The sequence below is a fragment of the Orcinus orca genome, chromosome 1, assembly GCF_937001465.1.
Source record: "Orcinus orca chromosome 1, mOrcOrc1.1, whole genome shotgun sequence".
Classification (NCBI taxonomy): Eukaryota; Metazoa; Chordata; class Mammalia; order Artiodactyla; family Delphinidae; genus Orcinus; species Orcinus orca.
Genome location: NC_064559.1, coordinates 59,737,725 through 59,762,569, shown reverse-complemented (window position 1 = coordinate 59,762,569; position 24,845 = coordinate 59,737,725). Strand labels below are relative to the sequence as shown.

The window sequence follows — 24,845 nt, the reverse complement described above, 5'->3', positions numbered from 1 at the left end:
CATTATTATTTATCCACAAGAATTTGGATTCTTGTAAAATCCAATAGTTTGGTGAGCAGGCTAACAACACTCAGTTAAAAACCAACCACCTCAAAAAGTAATAATAATATCAACAAACTGCCACGAACTCCTTTTCTCGAAATGCTGTTTGTTATTAAATCAGTAAATGCGGAGAAACATTGCTGAGACGTCTGAGGAGGGACAGTCATCGGTGTTTCAGGGTCAGTGGGTTTGTTTTCCAAACACACGTACGTTTTTGAGTAAGGAACCTCCACCGTGGTCTGGATATTAGTAGATTCTTGGCATTGTCATTTGTCTAATTTAGTGAGGCAGCCTCAAGGAAGTAGTCGTACAGAGAATTATGGCCTATCAATTTTAGGTTTAAGACAAAAAAGAAAAATCACTACATTTCACTTGTCCTGGAAGCACTTTTCTTGGTGAAAAAAATATCTGGGAAGCCGATTACAGGGGCAAGCCACTTTAGGGGAGGGGAGGGGAACAAAGGCACAAATGGTGGAGGGTTAGGGAAATTTTATGAAAGAAAATAAAGAAAACACGTCAGAACAAATCAATCACAAACACAAGTGACTTCTCAGAAGAGTCTGAGTACAACTAGAATCAAGGATTCTGCTGTTCCCGGAGTTCTCAAATACAGGAATTTATATAGGTCTGAGTTAGGACCAGAATGCAGTTCTCGGGCACTGGATAGCCTAGTCGCTTTGCTGCACCCCGTAATGAGGGAGCTCTAATTCCCAAGAACTTTGGTCCTCATTTTTGCCATTATTGATTTCCCCAGACTCAGCTCCAAATGAGGAATGCATTTGAAAAATGTGTATTAATTTGAATCCCCAAGGCCCGAGTTATGAGAAAGAACAAGGACAGGTCCTCTGGTTCCTATTTTGTCTGCTGTCAAGGAGTTATTTGCAAGCGATTGGAAATGCTCTTAACTGCCGCATGAGGAGAGACTACACCGAAACTCTCTTGCAGGAATGGCGGTCGCACCCGGCCAGAACAACAGGCTCTCTTCGACGCTCATCTATTTGGGGGAAGAGGGGCGGAAGACGTGGGGCGAGGGAGAATTAATTCAGTAATTCAGTGAAGAATTTTAACTTGTAAAATAAAGACACAGTATCTTAGATTTTAATGTTCTCCATCTCTGCCGGCCGGGACGAAGATGCGAAAACCGCCACCCCACCTCCGCCCTTTTCCTCCCAGTTCCAGGGGCACTGGGGCGCAGCGCTCGGCGAGGTGGAACGCACTCGCGAGCCTTACCAGACGCGCCTCTCCTTGCTCTCTCTTGCCGAAAGGGGGCGCATTCCTCCCAGGTCGGGGCTGGAACTTAACCCCGGCCTTCAAAAACCCTTGGACTCCCGCAGGAGAGAGAGATGTGCTGGAAGACCCCTCTACACAAGTAGCAAAAGATGGGAAATATCAATAGCGTGAAGTCACTGGGGGGCCTGCGTAAATATATGCTACACATAAGTTTTAACGGAAACATGGTAACAGCTGGTAAACTTTGTGCCTTCCTCTACTTTGAAACGAGGGTGGTCAGTATTCCAGGGTTAGCAGGAAGGGACAGGAGAAGAGTGGGACTAGATGACCCTGGATAGGTGGGTGCTAGGGCTGATGCCTCGGTTCCAGTGGGAAGGAGAATGTTTGAATTGTGGAGGTGGGTGAGACATTTCTGTAGATGAACTCCAAGTATTTAAAGAAAGAGGGGCAGTTCTGAGAGACAGAGAGCTGGCAGTAGTAGTGAGATGCTGCAAAACTGCCACAGAAACCCTCAGTACCTGAAGTCCTTGGATAGGGCAGAACATTGGCCACCTTAGAGTTAGGCCCTAGGGTTAGGGTAAGCCTCTTCCCCTCAAAGGAAGAACAGTAGCTGCCCCCGCCGTCTTTTATGTGCCTGCAGCTTGGGCACTCACAACCATTTCCAACCCCTGAATCTGACTCCTGGCCTCCACTGGTCCTCCCTTTTTGGGCAAGAGTTTCAAGAGACTTACAGGACAGATGAGGATACACCCTTGTACAACTTGGGATCTTCTACTTCTCTCTTGGTCTGTTTCTCACCCTGACATTGGAGGGTCAACAGGATAAGGCAATGCTGGGAACAACAAACTGACAGAATGAATATTTTGTCTTCGTAACTTCGATGGTAGTTTATACACACCTTCCAAGATAATCTTGAGCTTGGGCGTTCACTAGAAACAGAAGCATGAGGCCAGAACTGGAAGGGAAATTGCTTTCCCTCAAACGTTTGTCTGAGAGAACATTCACCCCATTCACTTAATTTCTCATCATCAGTATGTCATTATATTTTAAAGGACCTCACAGTGCTGGAAGGTGGTGTAGTTATAAATAAGCATAAAAACAGATGGGTACTCTTCCAGTACTCTGAATATACATGCGGAGGCCAAATCTATTCAAAGACGACTGAGATATACAACTTAAAGGCCAAGGGGCTCAACTCAATCAATTTTTGAGCCAGGATATGCTAAGTTCAATCAGCTTGACTATGGGCAAAGTGAAAGGCCTAGCCAGCACTTCAGATATATACAGAGAACATGTTTTCTCAAGTTTCCGTTGTATTTATCCACACAAATTCATGGTAGTCTGCAAAGGTCTTGGTAGAATTGGCTTGGGTCTGTTGAGTGATAGGGAGTCAGTGCCCCGGCCTCCTGAGCTTGTCCACCATCCTTTTCTTCTTTGCATTCATTCCCTGTGCCCCAACTGGCTGTCCAAGATCTGTCTGCTGTGGAGAAAACTGATGCTAGAGGCCACAGAAGCCTCTTAAATGCTGTTCTAGAATCCTCAGAAAAGGAGAGGGCTTTTGAGCAAAATATGTAATGTACTAGGTATTTTCATGTATTTGTCCTCTCTGATGATTCATTTTATAATAGCCAGTTAGAGACTTCTTGGGGATTGAGGTTCGGGAAACTGGTTACTATTCTGCTTCTTTTCCAAGTAACTCATAAATATATGAAGTTGAAAGTTCTAGTGGGAACAGGCATTGAATCTAAATCTTTATACCTGGACATTGACATACATCACCATTAATCCAAACTGGGAGGTGACACTAAATAATTATGTACATTGTGACTTTTCTTTCCATTTTCTACCAGTGCTACTTCCCTAAATACTGGTCTGGATTACAGCAGTCACATACCACTGGGACAGGTGCCAGACTGTTGTCTGTGCTCAGTAAATGCTTATTAAGTGATAGAATGAGCTCCCTAAGTTTAGTGGATCCCCTTTCTAACCTAGCATAAGTACTAGGCCCCCTCCCCTCCTCTTCCCACTCTAAACCCTTTGCCTTGGAGATCTCCTCTAGGCTCACCATTTTAGTAACCATCTATATACTAATGACTCCCAGGATATAGCTTCAAGGCTCCCCCCCTTGGAGCTGCAGATCTATATATGCATCTACCTATTGGACATTTCCATTTGAACAGCACAAAATGCTTCAACCTCAAAAACAACCTAAACATGGCACTAATGAGCTCCTTTTCCCAGTCTGATCCTCTCATAACTTTTTCTATTTTCCTGTATCAAAACATGTGGGTGCAACACTCAGAAACTTCAGACTCATCCTTGACTCCTTCCTTTATGCCTCTGTCCAATCCAACTCCAAATCCCAACAATTTTACCTTCTAAAATCCCTTGAATTCATCTCCTTTTTAAATCTTTACAATACCTCACCTGCACTGCTAAGCCAGCCTCCTAACTAAATGGGTCTGTCTGCATCCATGCTTGTCCTCCTCTATGTGTACATGATGGCAGAGTGGATATAATAGATCTTCAAAGAATATTGGTTGCATGAATGAGTGAATGCTAGTGCATTTTTTACAAATATATTTTTTAAAAAATCATGGCTCTCCTCTTCTTTAGAATTCACAATTGCTTTTCATTCTTTTCTATCTGAAGACCAAATTTTTGTCCTGTTCTTTTTTTAAAATCACTCTTTACTATATCTATATCTATATATATATATATATTTTTTTTTTTTTCGGTACGTGGGCCTCTCACTGTTGTGGCCTCTCCCGTTGCGGAGCACAGGCTCCGGACGCGCAGGCTCAGCGGCCATGGCTCACAGGCCCAGCCGCTCTGCGGCATGTGGGATCTTCCCGGACCGGGGCACGAACCCGTGTCCCCTGCGTTGGCAGGCGGACTCTCAACCACTGCGCCACCAGGGAAGCCCTACAATCTGTATTTTTATCTCTGCCCCAGCAACCTGCTCATTCACACACAAATGCTGATTCGAACCATTCCCCTGCTTTTCCCTAGTATGCCAGTTAAGCTAGTACGTGTGCTCTAGTCTCTTTTCTGCTTCTTTGATTCTGATCTGAAATGTCCTTGCTCCATGCCTCTTTTTTACAAACCTACCCATGCTACCTTTCAAGGTTCTGCTTCCATCACCTCCTTGTGACATCTTCTTTGTCTGCTTCTTTTAGACCAAGCAAATCCCTTTTCTCAATGCTTACTGTAGAAATAATCAGTTCCTCTACAAGTACTGCTTAATTCTTTTCTAAATATTTTAAATTGTTAATTTACCTTGAGAATTTTCTTAAGATTAGAGACTTTTTTGGGCAGGGTTTATTCCACAGTTGTAGTAAGCAAATAAATCAAATAGATAATTTTAGGGAGGTATTGTATGATTCTTCTGTTTATGCAATCTCTAATGCAAGTAATTTTTAAAATATGAGTAATACCAAAGTGCAATACATGCTTATTTTAGAGAATGTATTATTTTGCATTAAAAAGTTTAAATGGGAAAGTCAATTAAATTTCACCACCCTGAGGTAGACACAGGTAACAGTTAGATGTTAAAGTATTTCTTTTTTATTTTTTACACAATGTTTGTATTAATATTCTTTTTTAATATAAATTTATTTTTATTTTTGGCTGCATTGGGTCTTCTTTGCTGTGCACGGGCTTTCTCTAGTTGAGGCGAGCGGGGGCTACTCTTCGTTGCAGTGTGCAGGCTTCTCATTGAGGTGGCTTCTCTTGTGGAGCGTGGGCTTCAGTAGTTGTGACGCATGGGCTCAGTAGTTGTGGCTCGCGGGCTCTAGAGCGCAAACTCAGTAGTTGTGGCACACGGACTTAGTTGCTCTGCGGCATTTGGGATCTTCCCGGACCAGTGTTCGTACCTGTGTCCCCTGCATTGGTAGGCAGATTCTTAACCACTGTGCCACCAGGCAAACCCATGTACAACATTCTTGATGGCTGATTTTTCTTAATTTTTCAAAGAGTGTGTTTCCCCCAAATTAAGAAAACACACACATGTTGAACCCACTTGCTCTCGTCAGAAAAGTTAAACAAACGCACAAACAACAAACAAAAGTTCTCCAAGAATGATGAGAGCTGTGACATCACAGTTATTTCCCAGCGTTCTCAAGTTCCAGTGGGTACATTTCCAGCAGTAAAGACCTTCAGAGTAAACAGTTTCTTTTTCTTTTCTGCTTGTTCTAGCTGGGAACCTTCCCTAGACATGAGCACATGTCTCCTTTTGAAATTGGAAAAGCCTGCATAATACCTAAAGGACATTCCAAGACCACAGTTGGAGAGCTACTGCTCAAAAAAAATCATTTTTACATGATTTAGTAAGAAAAGTGCCACAAAGCAAGTTGGGAAGAAAATATCTTAAGGGACTGAAATTTTTCTATTATTGTAGATCCCTGGATCTTGAATTTTCTTTTATTAAATATTTTAAGACTCATACATGCTTTTGTAGAAAAAAGAGGAGGAAAATGATATATATTTCTCTGTACCCTGTAGAATGATGATCAGGTTGGATAGCAACACATTCCAGGACACGGTAGTGTTTTTTGGCAGAAGAAGAAGCACTTAGAAAAATCAAAGACAATGCATTTATCCAGATATGAAAGTCTGCAGTCCCCCAGCCCTTATTTCAAGTGATAATTGCAGAGAAAATATAAATTGTTATTATGAAGTCTATGTAAAAATCATTCCCAGGCAAAATGATGTTGAAACATTTGCCTGATGAATGCAAATATTTTCTTTAGGGAAAGTATTAACAAATGATATAACATCATGCAGAACAAAATTTTAAAATTATAAATTAGATATAGCTAATAATTAATCTTTCTCTTTCTCATGAAAAAGGGGGAACAGGGAGAGTAATCATCGTTTTTGAGGATTAAAAATCACTCTTCCCCAATAAAAGTTTCTGCAGTTTCCCACATTGCCTAGTTTTAAAGGAGAAAAGAAGGAGAACCACCCAGAGAGCTCTTTGCCTATAACCAGATGTGCTGTTCAGCTGCTCTAATCCTCAAGTTCGAGGGAAGAACACAGGATGAATCCTTAACACATTTAAGAAATGAAATGTAATTTGGTTCATTAATCACGAAACTGAAATCTGCAGTTTCGCTACATATATTTCAAAGGCTGAATCCCTTTTGACAAGAGAAGAAGAAAATAATATCACTGCACGTTTGACTGTTACGCGTCTGTTCTAGCTTCCCTCAGGGAAGAAGAGATTTTTCCGTGCGTGATCATTTTTTACTCAGAATATATGAAGTGTTATTTAAATTTATATCTTTTTTTCCTTTACCCTAACATTCTCCTTTCTCAGGGTGATGAGAATATCTGTTGTCTGCACTGTTTTGGATTTTTCTTTTGTGTGTGTGTGTGTTTGAAGATTCAGGGCTACCTTGCACAGCCAGGAAATTCCAGCTGTGCTTGGGTAAAGCCTTAAAAGTACAATTGTTTAAACTGAATTAATATACTCAGGCTGCTGTTTGCTTAATTCTTTTCCCTTATTACTTGTATAAATTGATGCCTTGCTTGTCTTAAAGGATTAATAACATTAATAATAGGAATGATAAAGTGAGATAAAATATGAAACTGCTTCACAAACTCTAAGAACATGTGCCAGTGCTATTATGTTTTATAAAGGCAGTTCTAAGAAGTAGGTAGGGGTAGCATAATTATTTTTGTTTTACAGATAAGAAAACTGTGGCTTGGAGAATTTTAGTGAGCTACTGTTGAGTGACTTGAATCTTGATCAGGAATCTCTCCTGATCCCATTTTAATTTTTTTCATTGTATCCCACCACCTTTGATGTCAATCAGATTCTTTTAGATACATTATTATCTAGAGAAACAACACTGAGTTAGGAAGAGGGACCCCAGCATGCCACTTCATGACACACTGCCGTGCTGCACAAATCTCTTTTAATTCCTCTGGTTCTTATTCTTCGTTATAAACTGGGCATATAACTTCATTATAAACTGCCCATCTTCCTCATGGGAATGTAGCAGGCCAAAAAGACATTGCATTTGTGAAAATATTTGAGAAATAAAGGGCTAAATTTATGTACATTAGTATACCATAAGGAATCAAATGAAGGCTTTTCTAAATTAAGTTATCAAATAAAGATAAAAAACAAGAATGTATTTCAATACATTTATATCCAATTCTCAAAAGCAAGAATACTTAATTTAGATTTAGGGGCACTAGGAGGTTCAAAGCATTTTACTTTGTTTTTAGACAAATCCATGTTAAATGATGGGTCTGCAATTTACTTACTGGTTGACTTTAGACACGTCTCTGGGTCTTGATTTTCTCATCTAAAAACCTGACACATTAATATCTATCACACAGGTTTATTGTTTGGAATGATGAGATGATGTAAACAAAGACCCTGAATGCTTGCCCTTTCCCTGTTCTCTAATTCTACGACCTCTCCGACAAGTTCAGGCTCAGTTATGTATTCAATACGGTTTCCCAATCCATGCTGGAGGTCATTTAATGTCACTGAAATTAGGAATATTCCCATCCTCCAAAGTCACAGTCTTACAGCATGTCACTTACCGAGTGACTAGGGAGACATCCGTTTTTGATCAACAGTTCAGAGCTGATGCCTTAGGATTTTTAGTGACACTCCTAAGACCACACCATAAGTTCCTGGCAGAGCCAGGAGTCTGGCTCAGATGTTCCTGACTACGGTCACCTCTTTCAGGCCACCCTCCCCTTCTTTAGCATGAAACAGTATTGCACATCTTTTTAAACTTTGAGATGGGACCAACCTTTCATATTTCCACGTGCTTCATCCATCACTGAAGACTTTATCGTGACTGAAGCAGACAAACACCCATCCCCAGGTTAGACACTGAATTGAATGGAGAATATATGACATATGCTTAGGCTACCAGCTGTCAAGACTTCTCATCCCAGACCTGACACAGCCAGTAAGTTTCCAGGAGACCAATCACGTTAAATTTTCTCTGTAGTATAATATCTCTAACATAGCACTGTCATACCACTCCTCTGAGATTTCTGTGGGGTTTACTTAATTTTTTTGTACATGAATAATACTAAGTTAAATGTGATTATATATAAAGTTGCCATTCTTTTGCCAACTTAGATTTCCTAACCAGTTGAGTAAGATAAACATTCTGTTCTCAGTTTGATATGTGACCTGCTTTCATATGTATGGCTTTGAAATCTGATGAACCTGGAAGACATACAGACTGCATTTCTATATCATGAAGCATCCAGGACTCTTTATTTATTTTTTGCCAAGCAATTAACGATGAAATCTTCCTGGCATTTTTCTGTAATAGAACAGCATGGCTAATGCTTGTGGTGCATGTGGAGAAAATGGGTCACTGTGGGTGAGGCACTTTGAAGACGGTTTATTGCAAGACGTGTGCTAGCCGTCTAGAGAAGCAGGGTACCATGTACCTTCTGCACATGATAGATGAGAGGCAGATCATCTCTTAAACACGCTCAGTGGGTATTAGTCAGAGATTAGGAGCACAGCTTTGTTGGGAATATCAGTTCCGACATATGGAAAAGTGTTTGTGTGTTTGTTAAAAATGCTTTGTGTGCTTTACAGTGTTATGTAGTCTCTAATTGGGGGTGTAGATAACTGGGTTACTGCTTTCCTTTAGGGAGCATGGAGTCCTTCCTCATCCAGGAAAATTATGCTTTGGTCCTTATAGTCTTCCTTTCTTTCTCCTATATATGTCTCTCCCATGTGCAGTTCATTTCTAATGATTTAGAGAAAAAGGATAAAGAGAAATAACAGGTAATCGGATTCTTTCTCTAATGCACTTGCAATCTAATCCCGTGTATCTTAAAGTGTGATCCCTAACTCACCCGCATGCATCAGAAAGAAGAACCTTAAAATGCAGATTCCAAGGCCCCACCCACACCCAGTGAATCAGAATCTACCAATCATGTGCATTCTAAATATCCTGGATGATTTTTATATACCGCAAAGTTTGAAAACACTGACGTACACCACTTTCTCTCATAGTAATTGGTGTTGAATGATGTTTCTTTGTGACATCCACTGTGTTTTATGTGTTCCATTGTTATTTAACTCTCCCTAAGTGTCAATCTTATCTTTTCAACCAGGTGTATAAAGTTTTGAAGACAAGGGCAGAGAGGCAGGTATTTTCTAACTTCAGAGTGCTTATCATGGTGCTTTTCATGTTGTAGATGGCTTAATAAAAAGCATTTATTAAATAAATGAATGCATGAACAAAGTGGGAGATAAAAAGAGCACACATAAAGCACTCACTAGGTGCCTGGCACTGTTTTAAACGCTTCACATAAAACAAAGAAAAACAGTTTGAGGCAATTATTGGGGGTTGTAAAATTACTATGATAAATTTTCAGTGATTGTTATCTCAGCTCTTCTTCTAGAAGAAAAATGTTAAAGAAGGGGCAATCTATCACACAGATACTAATATTTGCAATTTCACTTTAGTTTTAAGTAAGTTTTCAGATGAAAGCATGCCACATTTAGAAAGTTATAGTTCAGTATTTTGTATCTTTTTTTTTTACAAAGTCCTTCCTTTCTGATGGTTGATAAAGTACAGTTTTTCTAATATTTATGCAATTTTGTGTACTTATCTTCTACATGGTCTGAGAAAGCCAAGTTTTAATTTACCCTTTTTTCAGACATTGACTGTGGGAAGGTTGTATTTTGAAATTTCAACATAACTTTTCCAAGTTTGCCATGTTTAGAGACAAATTTATTCCATTAGTGGGCACATACATTAGCTTGGCACATACTAAAGTTACATCTCAAATATCTCCTTTTAAGGTGTGTTCCAGGGCTTTTGCCCTAAATGGATTTTTCTGCTAAATATCAGGCTTAGCTTTTTTCTACTGAAGTATATCTAATTCATAGCTTGCCGTTCAAAGAGTGTGGAGGAGATGTGGATAGCCTCTTAAATGACAGACCATTCAGTTAAAAAGGAACTGCATTTAGAAAGTCAGGGTTAGTGTGATTTTAGAAAGCTCAGAGGAAGAGAACAAGAAAGGAGGACCTTTGCAGAGATGAGAAGGGGCAAAAAACAAGGGGAAAGGCTTTCCTGGAGTCATATCTGCAGCAGAGACCACTGCTGAGTTACAGGCCTCTAAGCTCATCTGGGATCCTTTGGTGACCTAAACTTTGCTCTAGTGGTTTACGACATCACTGGCACCCCGTTAGTGGAATTACAACTTCATAATTTACAGTTAGCTGTTGTTTATTTTATATTTAATCATTTGTGGAGCATATTGGCAGTATACTCAGGGGAACTATGTGGTTGTGCTCCTGCAAATCTTGTTGCATAATTAAGTACGTAAGAAGTAATTCACCCAGTGTCATAACATCCCATATTTCAGGTCTTGCAGATGCTGGCCTTGGTTGTGATTGTCCTGAAAGTTAGCCCTGCTGACTCACCTTCTCAATGAGTTTTTCTTTGGGCTGAACAGTTACCAAAGACAGCTGGGCTTCCTGGTTTAAATACAGTTTTCTAAGTAGCAAGCATAATGCTTCCATAGAAAGATAATCCTCTATGTGATATTAACTTCTATGATGTAACTGTAAAATGTGTTTCTATTCCTATTAACCCAAAAGAATGTTAAATGTATCAATGATATAACAAAGAAGGTTCTTGAGTTAGCAAAGGGAATTTGGATTAGTCTCTATATTTCTCTGTGTTTGGCCCTGCGGCTCAGAGATGCTTATCTAATGTCTTTGGACTTATCTAATGTCTTTGGATCTTTCAATGGAGGAAGGGAGCTAAGGGAAAGAAATTAGGATTTATTGAGCACTCATCATGACCAGGTACTGTGCTGGGTGATTTATACTACTTAATACTGTTTAAATTTTCACAATAATGCTGAGTGGTAGATATTGTCATGCCCACTTTACAAATAGGGTTTTGAGACTCAGAAGGGGCAGAGCAACTTGCCTAAAGCCTCAAAGTTAATCCTGACAAAACCAGAACCTGTCTTGACACCTCTGGTAACCCATATTCTGTTATCCTATCACTTATCCTCCAGTGGTTAGAAAAGTGGAAGAAGATGATTGAGTTGAATGGCTTTTCTGTGACGTTTAGTCCGTGGAACACAGGACTCCTGTAACTGGGGTACTGGACTGTTCACTGGGCTTACAAGTTAAAAAATGCAAATAGTCCTTTAGAAAATTATAGTTTTGCAAAGAAAACCCCTCGTGTCACTGGATACTTCAATGACAGTCAAGCAGCAAAGTTGAGGTTAATTACAGGGCTCAGTGAACTTGACTGAAAGGGTGAGCTGAAGATAGTACCAGAGAAGAGATTAGGAGAGCCAGAGAGCTTTCCTCAAGATAAGGACTTGATTTTGATCATGGCTCTGACCTTGAACATGCCACCCAGCCCCTCTGAGCTATAATCCTCTCAAATAGAAAGCATATCGGTATAGTTTTTACAAGTCCATTGAAGATTAAATCAGGTATATATGGATCTTCTTTACCTTATCTCACGAGTGGTACACATCTTTTCAATTGTGTCAGGTCTAATACTGGATTAAATACCGGATTAAAATATTGAAACAAAATGACAGGTCCAAAATTTCTGGTTATATTCTTTCCTGCTATGGAAATGATTTTTTTTATAGCAAAGAATAGGGTTTTATTTGAAAGAGTCAGTCTGATTTGGTTGTTTGGAATTGGAAATTCATTTTTCCAGATGCAATGTTATAAGTGGTGATTAGGGTCCCAGGAAGCCTCCAACAGACGAGTAAAAGTATGATATAGATGAACAGTAGTGATGATGGAGGCATCCAGAGGGCTGTGTCCTGGAAGGAATTGTCTCAGGGGCTCAATAGTGAGGAGGAAAGGGCTGTCCTTCCCTCTTTACTGGTATAGACCAGTGCTGGGAAAAGTTTAGAACTGGATGAATTTTATCTCTAGCAGCCTTCTTTAGCACTTACCCTCTGACCACCAATGTATGAATTCAGCCCTTCTCTCCTGGTGCTCTCATGTCATTTATGGTGTGGTCTCTTTGCCCGGTTTCTTTAAGAATGCGACTGAGGTTTTGGTGCCTCAATCATCCTTCCTGCTCACCCCTCTTCTTTCTTAGTTCCCAGTGATAAACACACAGACAGTAGTTTAATGGGAAATGATATACTGAATTTTCATCATCTGGACCAACACTCAATAAACCCCGGGCAGCCCAAGGCCCCATCTTCTGAGATTTGCTGATGAAACAAAGTTGGAGGCCTAAGTTTAAGTCTGTCATGATTGTGGAACAGACTCCCATTCCATTGTCTTTTCTGTTCCTCTCACTCATTTCCTCATGTTTGACAACTATGTTTTGAGTACCTGCTGTGTACCAGTCACTATTCTAGGTTTTGGGGATGAAGCAGTGAAAAAGACAAATTGTTTCTTCTCATAAACCTTACATTCTCCTGGGAAAGAAAGGTGATAAACCTGTACATAAACGAACTAGATAAATGATTCAATTACACATGATGCTAAGTCCTATAAAGGAAATGAACAGGATTATACGAGCAAGGATATAATGAAAGGAAGGAGCTAACCATGAGGAGATGAGAATAAAGAGCCTCTCAGGCAGTGGGAGTAAACAGCAAGTGCAAAGGCCCTATGACAGGTACAAACTTTTTTTTTTTTTTTTTTTTTTGCGGTACGCGGGCCTCTCACCGTTGTGGCGTCTCCCATTGCGGAGCACAGGCTCCGGATGCGCAGGCTCCGGACGCGCAGGCCCGGCGGCCATGGCTCACGGGCCCAGCCGCTCCGCGGCATGTGGGATCTTCCCGGACCGGGGCACAAACCCGCGTCCCCTGCATTGGCAGGCGGACTCTCAACCACTGCGCCACCAGGGAAACCCAGGCAGGGCTGTTTTTTTTTACTTTTTTTTTTTTTTTGCTGTACGCGGGCCTCTCACTGTTGTGGCCTCTCCGCTTGCAGAGCACAGGCTCCGGACGCGCAGGCTCAGCGGCCATGGCTCACGGGCCCAGCCGCTCCGCGGCATGTGGGATCTTCCCGGATCGGGGCACAAACCCGTGTCTCCTGCATCGCCAGGCGGACTCTCAACCACTGCGCCACCAGGGAAGCCCTTCATTCCTTTTTTTTTGTTTTTTGTTTTCTTTTGGCGGTACGTGGGCCTCTCACTCTTGTGGCCTCTCCCGCTGCGGAGCACAGGCTCCGGACGCGCAGGCTCAGCGGCCATGGCTCACGGGCCCAGCCGCTCCGCGGCATGTGGGATCTTCCCGGACCGGGGCACAAACCCGCGTCCCCTGCATCGGCAGGCGGACTCTCAACCACTGCGCCACCAGGGAAGCCCAACAGGTACAAACTTGATGGGTCCAAGGAACAGAAAGAAGGTCAGTGTGACTGGAAGATAGCAAATGATAGGAGTTTGGCAGATGAGATCATAGACATAAGTAGGGGCCGGGTGATAGTGACCTTGTCGGTCACAGTGAGGAGCTGGGCTTATATTCTACGTGTGATGGCAGTGGGAAGCCCGTGGAGAGATTTAAGCTGGGGAGTTTTGTAATCTGATTGATGAATTTAAGAGAACAATATGACTGCTATATGGAAAATAGATATTAGAGGGGGAAGGAGAAGCAATTAGGAGGTTATTGCAACAGGCCAGGTCGGGGGCGATGGTGTTTTGAACCAGCTGTATGGATGAAGAGCTGAGCATCGGTGGCATTCACCCAGACTGCGCTTACTATAGGGGCGTAGGAGGCTGATGGGAGCCAGCTGGCTTAGTAGATAAAAGAGGCCTCGCCTGGAGGACTGACCCCAGGTGCTTACTTTTCTTAGCCTCATCTTTTCTGTATTTCCTTAACCAGGTTTTCTCTCGAACTTGCAAGCCTTTTCTCAGGGAGCTCCCTGGAATCAGTTGACAAAGAAGAGGGAGTGGTTGGGTGCAGTGCAGTGTGAAATGTGGGCAATTTTTTTCTCGAGTTTGTGATTTGAAAAGTTTGAGCCTGTAATTCAGGTACTGCCTGTAATTTTCCCAGAAAGGAAGGATTCTGTTTTAAGTTTAAGTTCAAAAGCAGCCTCTTTGTAATTTAACAAAACATGAGAAGGTAGTGTTACTAACAACCACAATTCAGATACGTGATAACTGAAATGCCTTGAGACGTTCTTTGTATTTCCTCGGTTGGAGTTCCTCCCCTTTAGTGTGTGTGCATTAATGCAGTCAGAGGTCAGAAGCCAGTGAGGTCTTTTCTCCAAACAATGAAATAGTACGCAGAGTTCAGATGAGCTCAAATCAGAACATTTTACCTACCACTGGTCATCCAGCTAACAAGTATTTATTGTGTTCTGCACCATGTCAAGCACTTTGGAGGATACTAAAGATGCGTATGACATAAGCTTTTGCCAAAAAAAGCCAATCATCTAATTGGTGAGATGAATCTACTACTGGCCCTCACATAGCTCACCTTCAGTGTAATTTTAACACGTCCAATCCTGAGATCACCAGTCCTCCATACCTTTCCTCCTCTTTTCCCCATCACTCAAGGGTACCTCGGGCTACCAGGTGGTGCCAGCTCAAACTTTCAACAGCAACTGCAGCTCCTTCCTGTCTCCTGTTCTACATGCCTGTTTCTCGGGGCAGACATCTTGTCTCACAGGGGCTTGATCAGACCTTTCCTTCCAGTTCTTTACAGATGGAATTTTCTATGACCTGGAAGTAATTCTAAACTGGAGGAAGAATTTCAAACATGTAAGAAACCACTAGTTGGAAAGAAGACACTTTGAATAGATACATCTTGCTCTTATTTATTTTTTATTTTTAAAAATTTTTATTGGAGTATAGTTGATTTACAATGTTGTGTTAGTTTCAGATGTACAGCAAAGTGAATCAGTTATACATATATCTACTCTTTTTTAGATTCTTTTCCCATATAGGCCATTACAGAGTGTTGAGCAGAGTTCCCTGTGCTATACAGTAGGTCCTTATTAGTTAGCTATTTTATATATAACAGGGTGTATATGTCAATCCTAATCTTCCAATTTATCCTCCCCCCCCTTACCCCCTGGTAACTACAAATATGTTTTCAACATCTCCTCTTGCTTTAAGAATATTTTGAACCTCCAGTACTTTAAGCATTGTGCAGCTTATAGTACCACGAGAGTTAAGAAATGCCTCATTATCTCATCTTCCTCAGCATTCTAAACCTTCTAACACTTCTCGTGATTTTCAAGTTATTTGGCAAATGATGTTATAGTCAGCATAAATGTACAAGTATGCGATCAATTAAACAGACCACACAGAAAAGTTCAGTAGTTGGAAAGAAAAACTGGACTTCATATAAACTGAACCTTGGAACAAGATGACAGTCCCCTAACTTTGAGACTAGAATTCAGAGACAGTTTATTAATTTCTTAACACGGAATTTAGACAATATTTTTCCTGAGGCTGAAATATTGGCTTTGCAACGGGGCTTATTTGAGGTTTTATTAGGCTTCTCATTTCTTCTGAGCTTCCACTAATGTCTTTATTAATGATCTGAAAAAAGGAGCAGAGGAAATTGGGTCAGGATAAATCATTTTACACCAGTGGTGGCTGGAACTAGCCCTGCACATCTCCTGATGCAGGGGGACACAGAGGACAGTGTGAGGTGGGGAAGCCCTGCAGCCTGACAAGGCTGGTCATAGTCAGCTCAGACCTGGGAAGGCTGGTCAAAGGGTAATTCAAGTCCTGACTAGTAGCTGACTAGGGAACAACTCAGCAGTTCTCAGAAGGCTGATTCCAAGCCAGAGGATTTATGGAGGCAATCTGCAAGACACAGTTAAGAGGGAAGATGATATGGGAATTACAGTGCTTTCATCCAGACTAGGAAGTTTAAAAAATATTTGTTTTGGTAGGTGAAGAATATGGAATTTGAAATCAGAACATCTAGATTTCAGTCCTGCCTATGTGTGCCACTCTTGGCCTCTATTACCCATCTGTAAAATGGAATGATAATGCATGCTTGATTTTTCTTTTTTTTTTTTATGGAGTCTTGAAGGGGGCACAACATGGAAGAAAAGATGTATATGAGAAGAAACTAACACAACCTTGTAAACGAACTATACCCTACTAAAAATTAAAAGAAAAAAGATGTATGTGGTTTGAGGTCTGATCAACACTACTATAAAACTCTAGTATAACAGAAGGGTAGCAAACTGCTAGGGAATCAGACGGTGGATTTTTCAAACTAGCGGGGATACATGAGGAAAGGCTTCCTGGAAAAAGCAGCATTTGAACGGGACTTGGGTGTAGTAGAATTTTTTTACAAGTTGGAACATTGTGAGTTAAGAACAATATAAACACTAAGCAAGCAAATTTCAAATGGACATGGACCTGTTCAATCCCACAAGGACGCTTGCAAGCAGAAGGGTGAGGCCTGTGAATTTCCTTGGCAGTAGCTGACATTGCTTCACTCTGTTATAGTTAAAAATATAGACCCTCCGCCTCCAGGCTGTCAATCTAGGCACCTTTCACCAGCATTAAACTCACTTAAAAATGATTTGAAACAACATTACATTTTAAAAAAAAAAAAAAAGAGCCTGGTAGATTTTTAGTCAAGGGTACAAAAAACAAGTTGCTGTTTGTGTTCCAGATACTTTTTAAAAAATATGGTCTAGTGAGTGGAGAATGGCAGCTTGGAAAACATGCTGGCTTTTAGAGGACCAGAAAACCTAAGAGGGCAAAAGCGGGCAGCTCTGCATTTTATAACCCAGCTTTTCTTTAAAAGGAGCTATTGGAGACCCTGGAAAGGGGGGAAGGAGAGAAGTGGGGAAGAGAACTCATTCAAATAATCCCATGGTTTTCAGCAAGGTCAAAAGTCTGAGAGTTCTGTGTTGCCTTGGGGAGTGGGACTAAGGAAAATGTGACTTGGCAAGGTCAGCAATTTCTGACACTCATTCAAATTCTAGCCTTAGGAGGGTAGCTATTTGATGAGAACAGGGGAAGAAGTGGCATGAATAGATGACTTTTAACATCGGTAAGAGACAGGCAGCTGCAGCAGCTTGTGCGCTCAATTCCAGGAGAGACATTTCGAGAGCAAACAGCGTCACCTCTTAATCGCCTGCATATGGATTTCCCACTTGGTGGATTCTTTTAATGTCGATGGTTGCTGTCTCAAACTTGCACACTCCAGAGGTACTTCATTTCATTATCCCAGAGACTGCACGTTGAGAACCCAAAATCATCTGGAAACTAAACCTAGGCAAAAGTTGTTAGAAATGTATACCTCCTAGGTAAACGAAAACAAAGAAACTATATAATATTTTTCAGGGGTAAATACAGAAGGCTTCTGGACTACCTTTTGTTTTGGGGAGTGGAACTAACATTCTTTGAGTACCTTGTAAATGGTCATGGCTTGCTTCTCTCCATTAGTTAGAACAATCAATAATTGATTGGACACTTCCTCATCCCCCCCCCAAATACAAGTCATTTAAGCGTTTTTTAATTAATACTAGGCTCTTTCCAGAGTGACACAAAGTTAAACAAAAAGCATAGTTTCTATGATATTAAGAGCTTCTTTTAGAAAGGTCACCTTGACCACTTAGGATTCTTTTTTTTTTACAGGTCAGAATATTGTGAGTGAAGAACAATATAAACACTAAACAGGCAAATTTCAAACTCCATACGTGAAAGCTGGGTTTTATTTTTATTTATTTGTTTTTTAATAAATTTATTTATTTTATCTTATTTATTGTTTCTGGCTGTGTTGGGTCTTCGTTGCTGCGCGTGGGCTTTCTCTTGTTGCGGCGAAGGGGGAGCGACTCTTCGTTGCAGTGCGCGGGCTTCTCATTGTGGTGTCTTCTCTAGTTGCAGAGCGCGGGCTCTAGGTGCACGGGCTTCAGTAATTGTGGCACGTGGGCTCAGTAGTTGTGGCTCACGGGCTTAGCTGCTCCGCGGCATGTGGGATCTTCCCGGACCAGGGTTCGAACCCGTGTCCCCTGCATTGGCAGGCAGATTCTTAACCACTGTGCAACCAGGGAAGCCCTGGTTTTTAAATAGTGAGAAAGTGTTGGCGTCATACATTTACAGTCTGTTGCTATATTTGGTGAACAAGTCTGTGGGAAGTACTCATGGATATTAAACAAGGAGGACTCTTGGTCTACAAACCTTCCTCTCTCACCTCTTAAAGGAAATTTATTTGGATGTTCAGGGATGCTCCACAACTTCTGTGAATTCTTTCCTCTGTATGATACTGTGCTAAGCCAACAGGAGAAGAGCTTTGCTCTGAGAGAGAGGCAGGGCCCACTGGCTAAGAATGTGGACTTAGTATAGCAGCCCATTCCCTCACTTCATGTTCTGCAGTTACTCTCTGAGCCCCACCTTCCTCTTCTCCAAAACGAGGAGTACAAAACCTCCCATATAGGGCTATTGTGAGCATCCAGTGAGATAACGTATTGAGCGTGGTTAGCGCTGTGCCTGGCATGTAGCAAATACTTGCAGGATGGAAGTTATTTTATAATAAGCACTTGATCCTTATTTTACAATTGAGCAGACACTGTGGAGTCCTTTATCACTCAGCCATAAAAACTGTGTGAATATTTCCTTGAAATATTTGTAAACATCTGGAAACAATTTAGTCCAAGGACACTTTAGGTAACTAAAGGGACTCATTCTTAAAATGAATATATAGTCTCAGGAGACTCTGGGGTCAGAGAGCAAGTGACCAAATACTTCTGCTCAATCCAGAAAGCTTTGTGGTGAGAGAGAGGGAAAAAGAAGGAGGGAGAAAGAGAACGGGGTGGGGAGAGAAACAGATTTTGCTTAAAGCTAAGGATCAAGCATATTTTGTTTGAGAAGCAACATGTTGCTTATTCTGTGATTTAAAAGTCAAAGCATCTAGGCTATATATCTGTTTATTTGCTGAGTGACCTCTAAATCCAGTGGAGTACCTCTCTAAAAATTATTATTGTTATTATTATTATTAAATCTATTCACCTAGAGATCTTGGGAGATAAAGCCTAGAACTGCCTGCTGAATTTGGACCTCGAAGCGGTGTAAAATCACTCGAGGGAAACATTAGCACTCAGAGTACAACGTGGATCAGAAAGATGTAATGTTACACAGTGTAAAGAGATATCTGTGGAATTGGGCTATACTTGCAAAAATGGAGGTATTTGGGATTTTTCCTACTTTTCTTAGACGTTGCCTTTTTTTTTTTAACCAATCCATTTGAAAAAGCAATTGGCTTTTTAAATTTTGCTCTTAAAGATAACACAAAGCCAGGTGTGGTTTGAGGGTTCCCGACTTTTAGCCCTTCAAAATTAATTTCAGATTCATGCTCGGGATAATCTAGACTTTAGAAATTTATTTAGTTGTAAAATTTTATTCAAAAAATTCTGGGCATTCTTATTTAGCCACATAAGGACATTTATATAAACTTCCTACTCTTTTCTGACTATATCGTTTCATAAAGAAAAGGATACTATAACACCAAAATAATAAAATGACTATAATCTCAGAATAAAACATATGGGTGCACTTAACTTATGAAGAAACTCGCTGCTTTGTACTTATTTCCTCCCCATTTTATATTGGAACCTTGAAAGATTTGTTCTGAGGACTGTTGACTAGGAATCTCTGATCTAGGTATTTTTTGCCTCCTATATCTTCACTATATAATTGCTGATTTTGTTACTGAAACTCATTTGATGATTTCGTGATGACCCTAGTTCAAGTAAAATTCATATTCTTTAGCTATGCATTTTCAGTTCTTAGTTCTGTGACAATAAAATTATCATCAATATGCCTTAACAACCAATTACATATTTAAAACCAGATGAAAGATAATCTGAATAAAAAGTAGACATTTGAGACTTTTTTTCAGGAATTATTGATTTGAAGCTGTACTCAATCCATCAGGATCTATTTTTTCCTTATCCACTGGTACCCAAGTTCAGATTCCCCAGCTTCTTAGGGACAGTGATAGGAAAACTTGACTAATTTTCAGTTATTTCAAAACACCTAATGAAAATATATGTTTACTCTCTACAGACAAAGAAAAAACTTTACGATTTCTTGATTGGATTGATATTAAGTTACCGTCACTCTGTGGAACATTGTATAGCTCTTAGAATATAGTAGGGACTTATTAAAGAGCTGATTGAACACATAATGAATGATGATATTCCTGGCTATCACAGGCTAAACGACACCTTAGACTGACAATTTTGAGTTTACTTAATGAAAATAACAAATGATAGTTTATTTTCCAGTAAGGTTTTTAAAACATGGAATCTGTGGTGGGGGGAAGGTAGTCCATGGAACTGAAAAGATTGACAGCATTCTTTTCTTGTGTGAAGATGTGAGTGGAAACAGGCTGTGCTTTGAGGCAGTTTTGTGCACTTAATCTTTATGTTTGTGACCAGAAGTCTATGCCAAGAAGCATGTGATTTTTTTAAACTTTCAGTATATGATTGTAATGTCCTGATATTTATCAGCTCAAAAAAAATCCTTTTCATTTCTTAGATATTTTTCTTGCTTTCGGACACCAGGTGGCGATATGAGGTGAGATGTGGGGAGCTTGGGGCCCTGAGGCTGGATTATGTCACAAGACAGATAAATTTAAAAAGGGAAGGCGTTTTAACGATTTGGCTGTATTTTGGCTGAGAAAGGCTAGGTTGGCATTCATCATCTGTATGAAACACTTTTCTCACCAGATTTCAGGCAATATTTCACTTGGAAAATTCAGGAGCTACCAGAAGGTCTGTAGCTTCTGCTAGTCTTGTCTTTTTTTTTTTTTTTTTTTCGATACGGGGGCCTCTCGCTGCTGTGGCCTCTCCTGTTGCGGAGCACAGGCTCCGGACGCGCAGGCTCAGCGGCCATGGCTCACGGGCCCAGCCACTCTGCGGTATGTGGGATCTTCCCAGACCGGGGCACGAACCCGTGTCCCCTGCATCGGCAGGCGGACTCTCAACCACTGCGCCACCAGGGAAGTCCTCTGCTAGCCATTTTTGATTAGTATTTCATAATATACAAGACCTGCCCTCCTCCCATCTCTCACATTCATTTAACATTTACAGAGTACCTGCAGTGTTGCACGCACTGTTATAAGCACTAGAAATATTGTGTTGTATAATAAGGTCTGGGCCCTGCCCCCTAGGGCCGCATAGTTTAGAAGAGGCAGACATATGAGTCCTAAATCAGCAACATGTCATGGATTCTAGGATGGAGTCAGGATCAAGGCAGGATAAAGAAGAGTCACAAAGGATGAAGTTGTCAACCAAATAAATGGCTAAGGAAGAACTACATGGAAGATGCGAACTTTGGGCTGAATAATGAAAGATGAACAGATGTTAATCACTTAGAACGGATTGGGGGAAGGGAATTCCCTTTATACATAACAGTCCATTTTGCCACCACAGACAGTTCAAGTATGTGTGGTATGTGCAAGAAAAGTTGGTTGGGTCTTAGCAGTTAATCATAGTCATACCCAAAAGCAAACTTGGTAGTTAACATTAGTAACCTAGTTTTTGGATTTGAAAAATGTGAGAGAATACACTGTTGGCAAAACCCGCCACCTCCTCCTATATATGAGAATTTTTGTGATAAGAGTAATTGTAATATAAATTGGGTTTAAACATTCAAATGTTTTTACGGGGTCAGGATGGTTTAAATATGGGCCACCTGGATTTTGTGTCAAAAAGGTCTGGACGTGTGATTCTTGGAAGAGTTTGAATAAAAAAAATTTAGAAACTATTCAGAGAGTCGGAAATTTCAGAAGATGTAAGAGCCTGGAGAGAGAATAGTAAGTTGGCTTGATGCAAGCACTGCCATTGGGGTCAGAACCAGGGACTGCAGGGATTGATCAGAGATAGTCCATTAGAAAAGGTTTGATTGCAGGGAGAAGGTACTAATGGTTTTGTCTGGGCAGACAGAAAGAATTTAGAGAGGATAATGTGATGAAAAAGATGCCTGCTTGACAAAATTTGGGGATGGATAATAGCACTAGTTTGGGTTTTAGATGGCTGTAGAGAGAGTCAGATAATCCGTTCAAGTGAGAGACATGTTTTGTTCGCCACTATTTTTCCAATGCCCATCACAGACCTGGGAAATTGTTCCTCAAAAAACATTTGTTGAATAAATGAAATAAAGCAGATGGGTTGGGTGACAGCAAGCAGACTCAGATTGGGTTAAAAAATGTTTATTAGCCAATTTAGGCATGAAATATAAAGTAATGTCTTAGACATTGCCAATGGATTTAATCAGGCCAAATTTAACCCAAGTAATGAGAACCAACTTGTTTTTATAGAGTTGCCATGCAAATGAATTCTGACTTCGAGAAGAAATTACATTCATTTCTTCCTTCTTTCTTCTTCCCTTCCTCTCTCTTTCCTTCCCTCCTTCCCTCCCTCCCTCCCTTCTTTCCTTCTTTCCTTTTTTTTTCTTTCTCATGTTTTTGCTATTATTTCAGGTACATTGAATTATTTTGTTTTCCCCAGTTCCCATCTTTTCTTCCTCTCTCCTTCTTTTTCTCTCCCTTTTCTTCTTTTTCTCCCCCCTTTCTTCTGCATTCCCTCCCCCACCCTTCCTTTTCTCCTCCTCTCCTTCCTCCTTCCCCCTTCTCCTTCCTCTCCCTCTTTTTCCTCCCCTATTCTTGTGTGAGTGACAAACATAGAATTGAAAATAAATAAACTAAAGGAGCACAGCCCCAAGGGTTTAATGTAAAATGGAAATATTTTAACCCTTGTGCTCTGGTGGCTGACAGAGTTCTAGCTGCAGGTTTCAGCAGACCACTCGACCTTCTGTTGGGGTGGGGGAAGCAATGCCTTATTACAGCACTTAAACCTACCTTATTGTAACATTAATTCAAGAAATATTTAATGCGCCAACATATGTACATGGTACTGTGTTAAGCACTCTGAGAACACAAAGTTCTTTGTCCCTCAAGAAACTTGAGTTGATGGATGGGTCTAGAATCTAGGCTCTAGATTAGATAAACACAAAATAAATATAATATTAAATGGAAAGTGATGTTACAAGAGAGGAACAAATTATTTGATACAGGAGTTATTTCTATCTTGGAAGTCCAAAATTGGAGTAGGATTTATATTTCTGGGAAAGAATATGCATTTATATTAATGATTGTCCAAGATCAGGAAGTTCTTCCTAATAACGGACAATCTTTATGGGTTAAAAATCTAATTATTCTTCCATAGTTTCAATATTTCTGATTAAATTCTTAATTTGAAGGGTTTAACTCAAGAGAAGAGCCTTAAAAATCCCAATAAATGGTGTTAGTAAGACTGTTGGGATATTCTTCCTTGATTCATTGTTGAATTATATATTAGAATGTAGCTAACTTTCTAGAATGTAGTTAAAAGATAACCTTACATTATTATTATAACCCTACCTTATAATGAGCATTATAACCTTATTATTAAGTTATGCATTACATGTATCTGATGAAAAATCAAAGCTGATTTTATTTCAGGTTGCTAGTATTCTCTTACTATTTAAGAATTAGATTTGTCCTAGTTGTGGAATCATTGTTTTTCAAGATAAAAAATGATAGTCTGTGACAAGGATTGAGGACTTAAATGGGTTCAGTAGAGAACTTTCATGGAAATAAGTTAAAGGAATCTTTAACTAATTAATTCCCCACCACCACCCAACACACACTCACCCCTACCTCTCTTACATTTTTCTGCATTTGGGGCTTTTGGAATTTGTGTATCATCAAAAAGACTTACCTTCTGCAGAAAGCCCTTGACCTTGAGGTACCTTGGGAAACTTTAGGAGCTTGCTTAATCCTATATGTATTCCAGGCAAATTTTGACAGCCTTATTGCTTTTCATCATTAAGTGATCCTGGAACTTTTCCTACATAGTTGGGCATATTAACACCAGCATCTTGATTCATTTCCAACCCAACCTTCAATTTATTCCACTTAGGCTAGTCATAGCATTCTTCCCTGCTCCTTCTGTGACCTAAGCCATTTGGGAGAACAGTGTGTGCTGTTAATATGTGTAGAGTTCTCAGGAGACAGAAGCAATAGAAAAGCCGAATAGCATGGTTTTGTTATTATTACTAATCACGGGGCTCTACCTCAAAGGAACGAGGGTGAGAAAAGATGAAATAGCATTGATAAATGACTTGCACAATAAAATATGCTGTAGAAAAGTTCTAAATATTACTATAAAGAGTGGAGACAGCATGCAAATGTGATTAAGGAGGTGGGGCCAGAGGGCAAAAGCTGGAATATGGGTGCACTTAGGGTCAACAAGACTGATTTCTGCTATGATGTAACTTCCCGCACATACCAATCTCAGAGTCATGTTTTCAGGAAACAGGATATTTGATATGACAGCAGTGCCTTACTTACGAAGGGGACCAGGAAAGAACAACAGTTAACTTTCTTGCTGGGCTGTGATCTCCCTCTTCCCCTACCCCTAACCCCCACTAAATTCAACAATTACCATTGTAAATAATTTAAAAATTGGTGTTGCTAGGTAGAACTTGCTCAGCCAGACTCTTAAAAGGAGAACTTTTAGGAATGAGACGTTTGATAGTACAGTTGGTATGATGGAGGATGGGTAATGGGGTTGATGGGGCCATTTATTACCTGGAATTTCT

At 40.4% G+C, this 24,845-nt stretch overlaps 1 protein-coding gene across 2 annotated transcripts in view; it reads left to right on the top strand.

Annotated features, from left to right (window-relative positions):
• Window positions 1-24,845, top strand: part of PRRX1 (paired related homeobox 1) — a 74,596-nt gene that overhangs the window by 6,743 nt on the left and 43,008 nt on the right. The window lies entirely within an intron of this gene.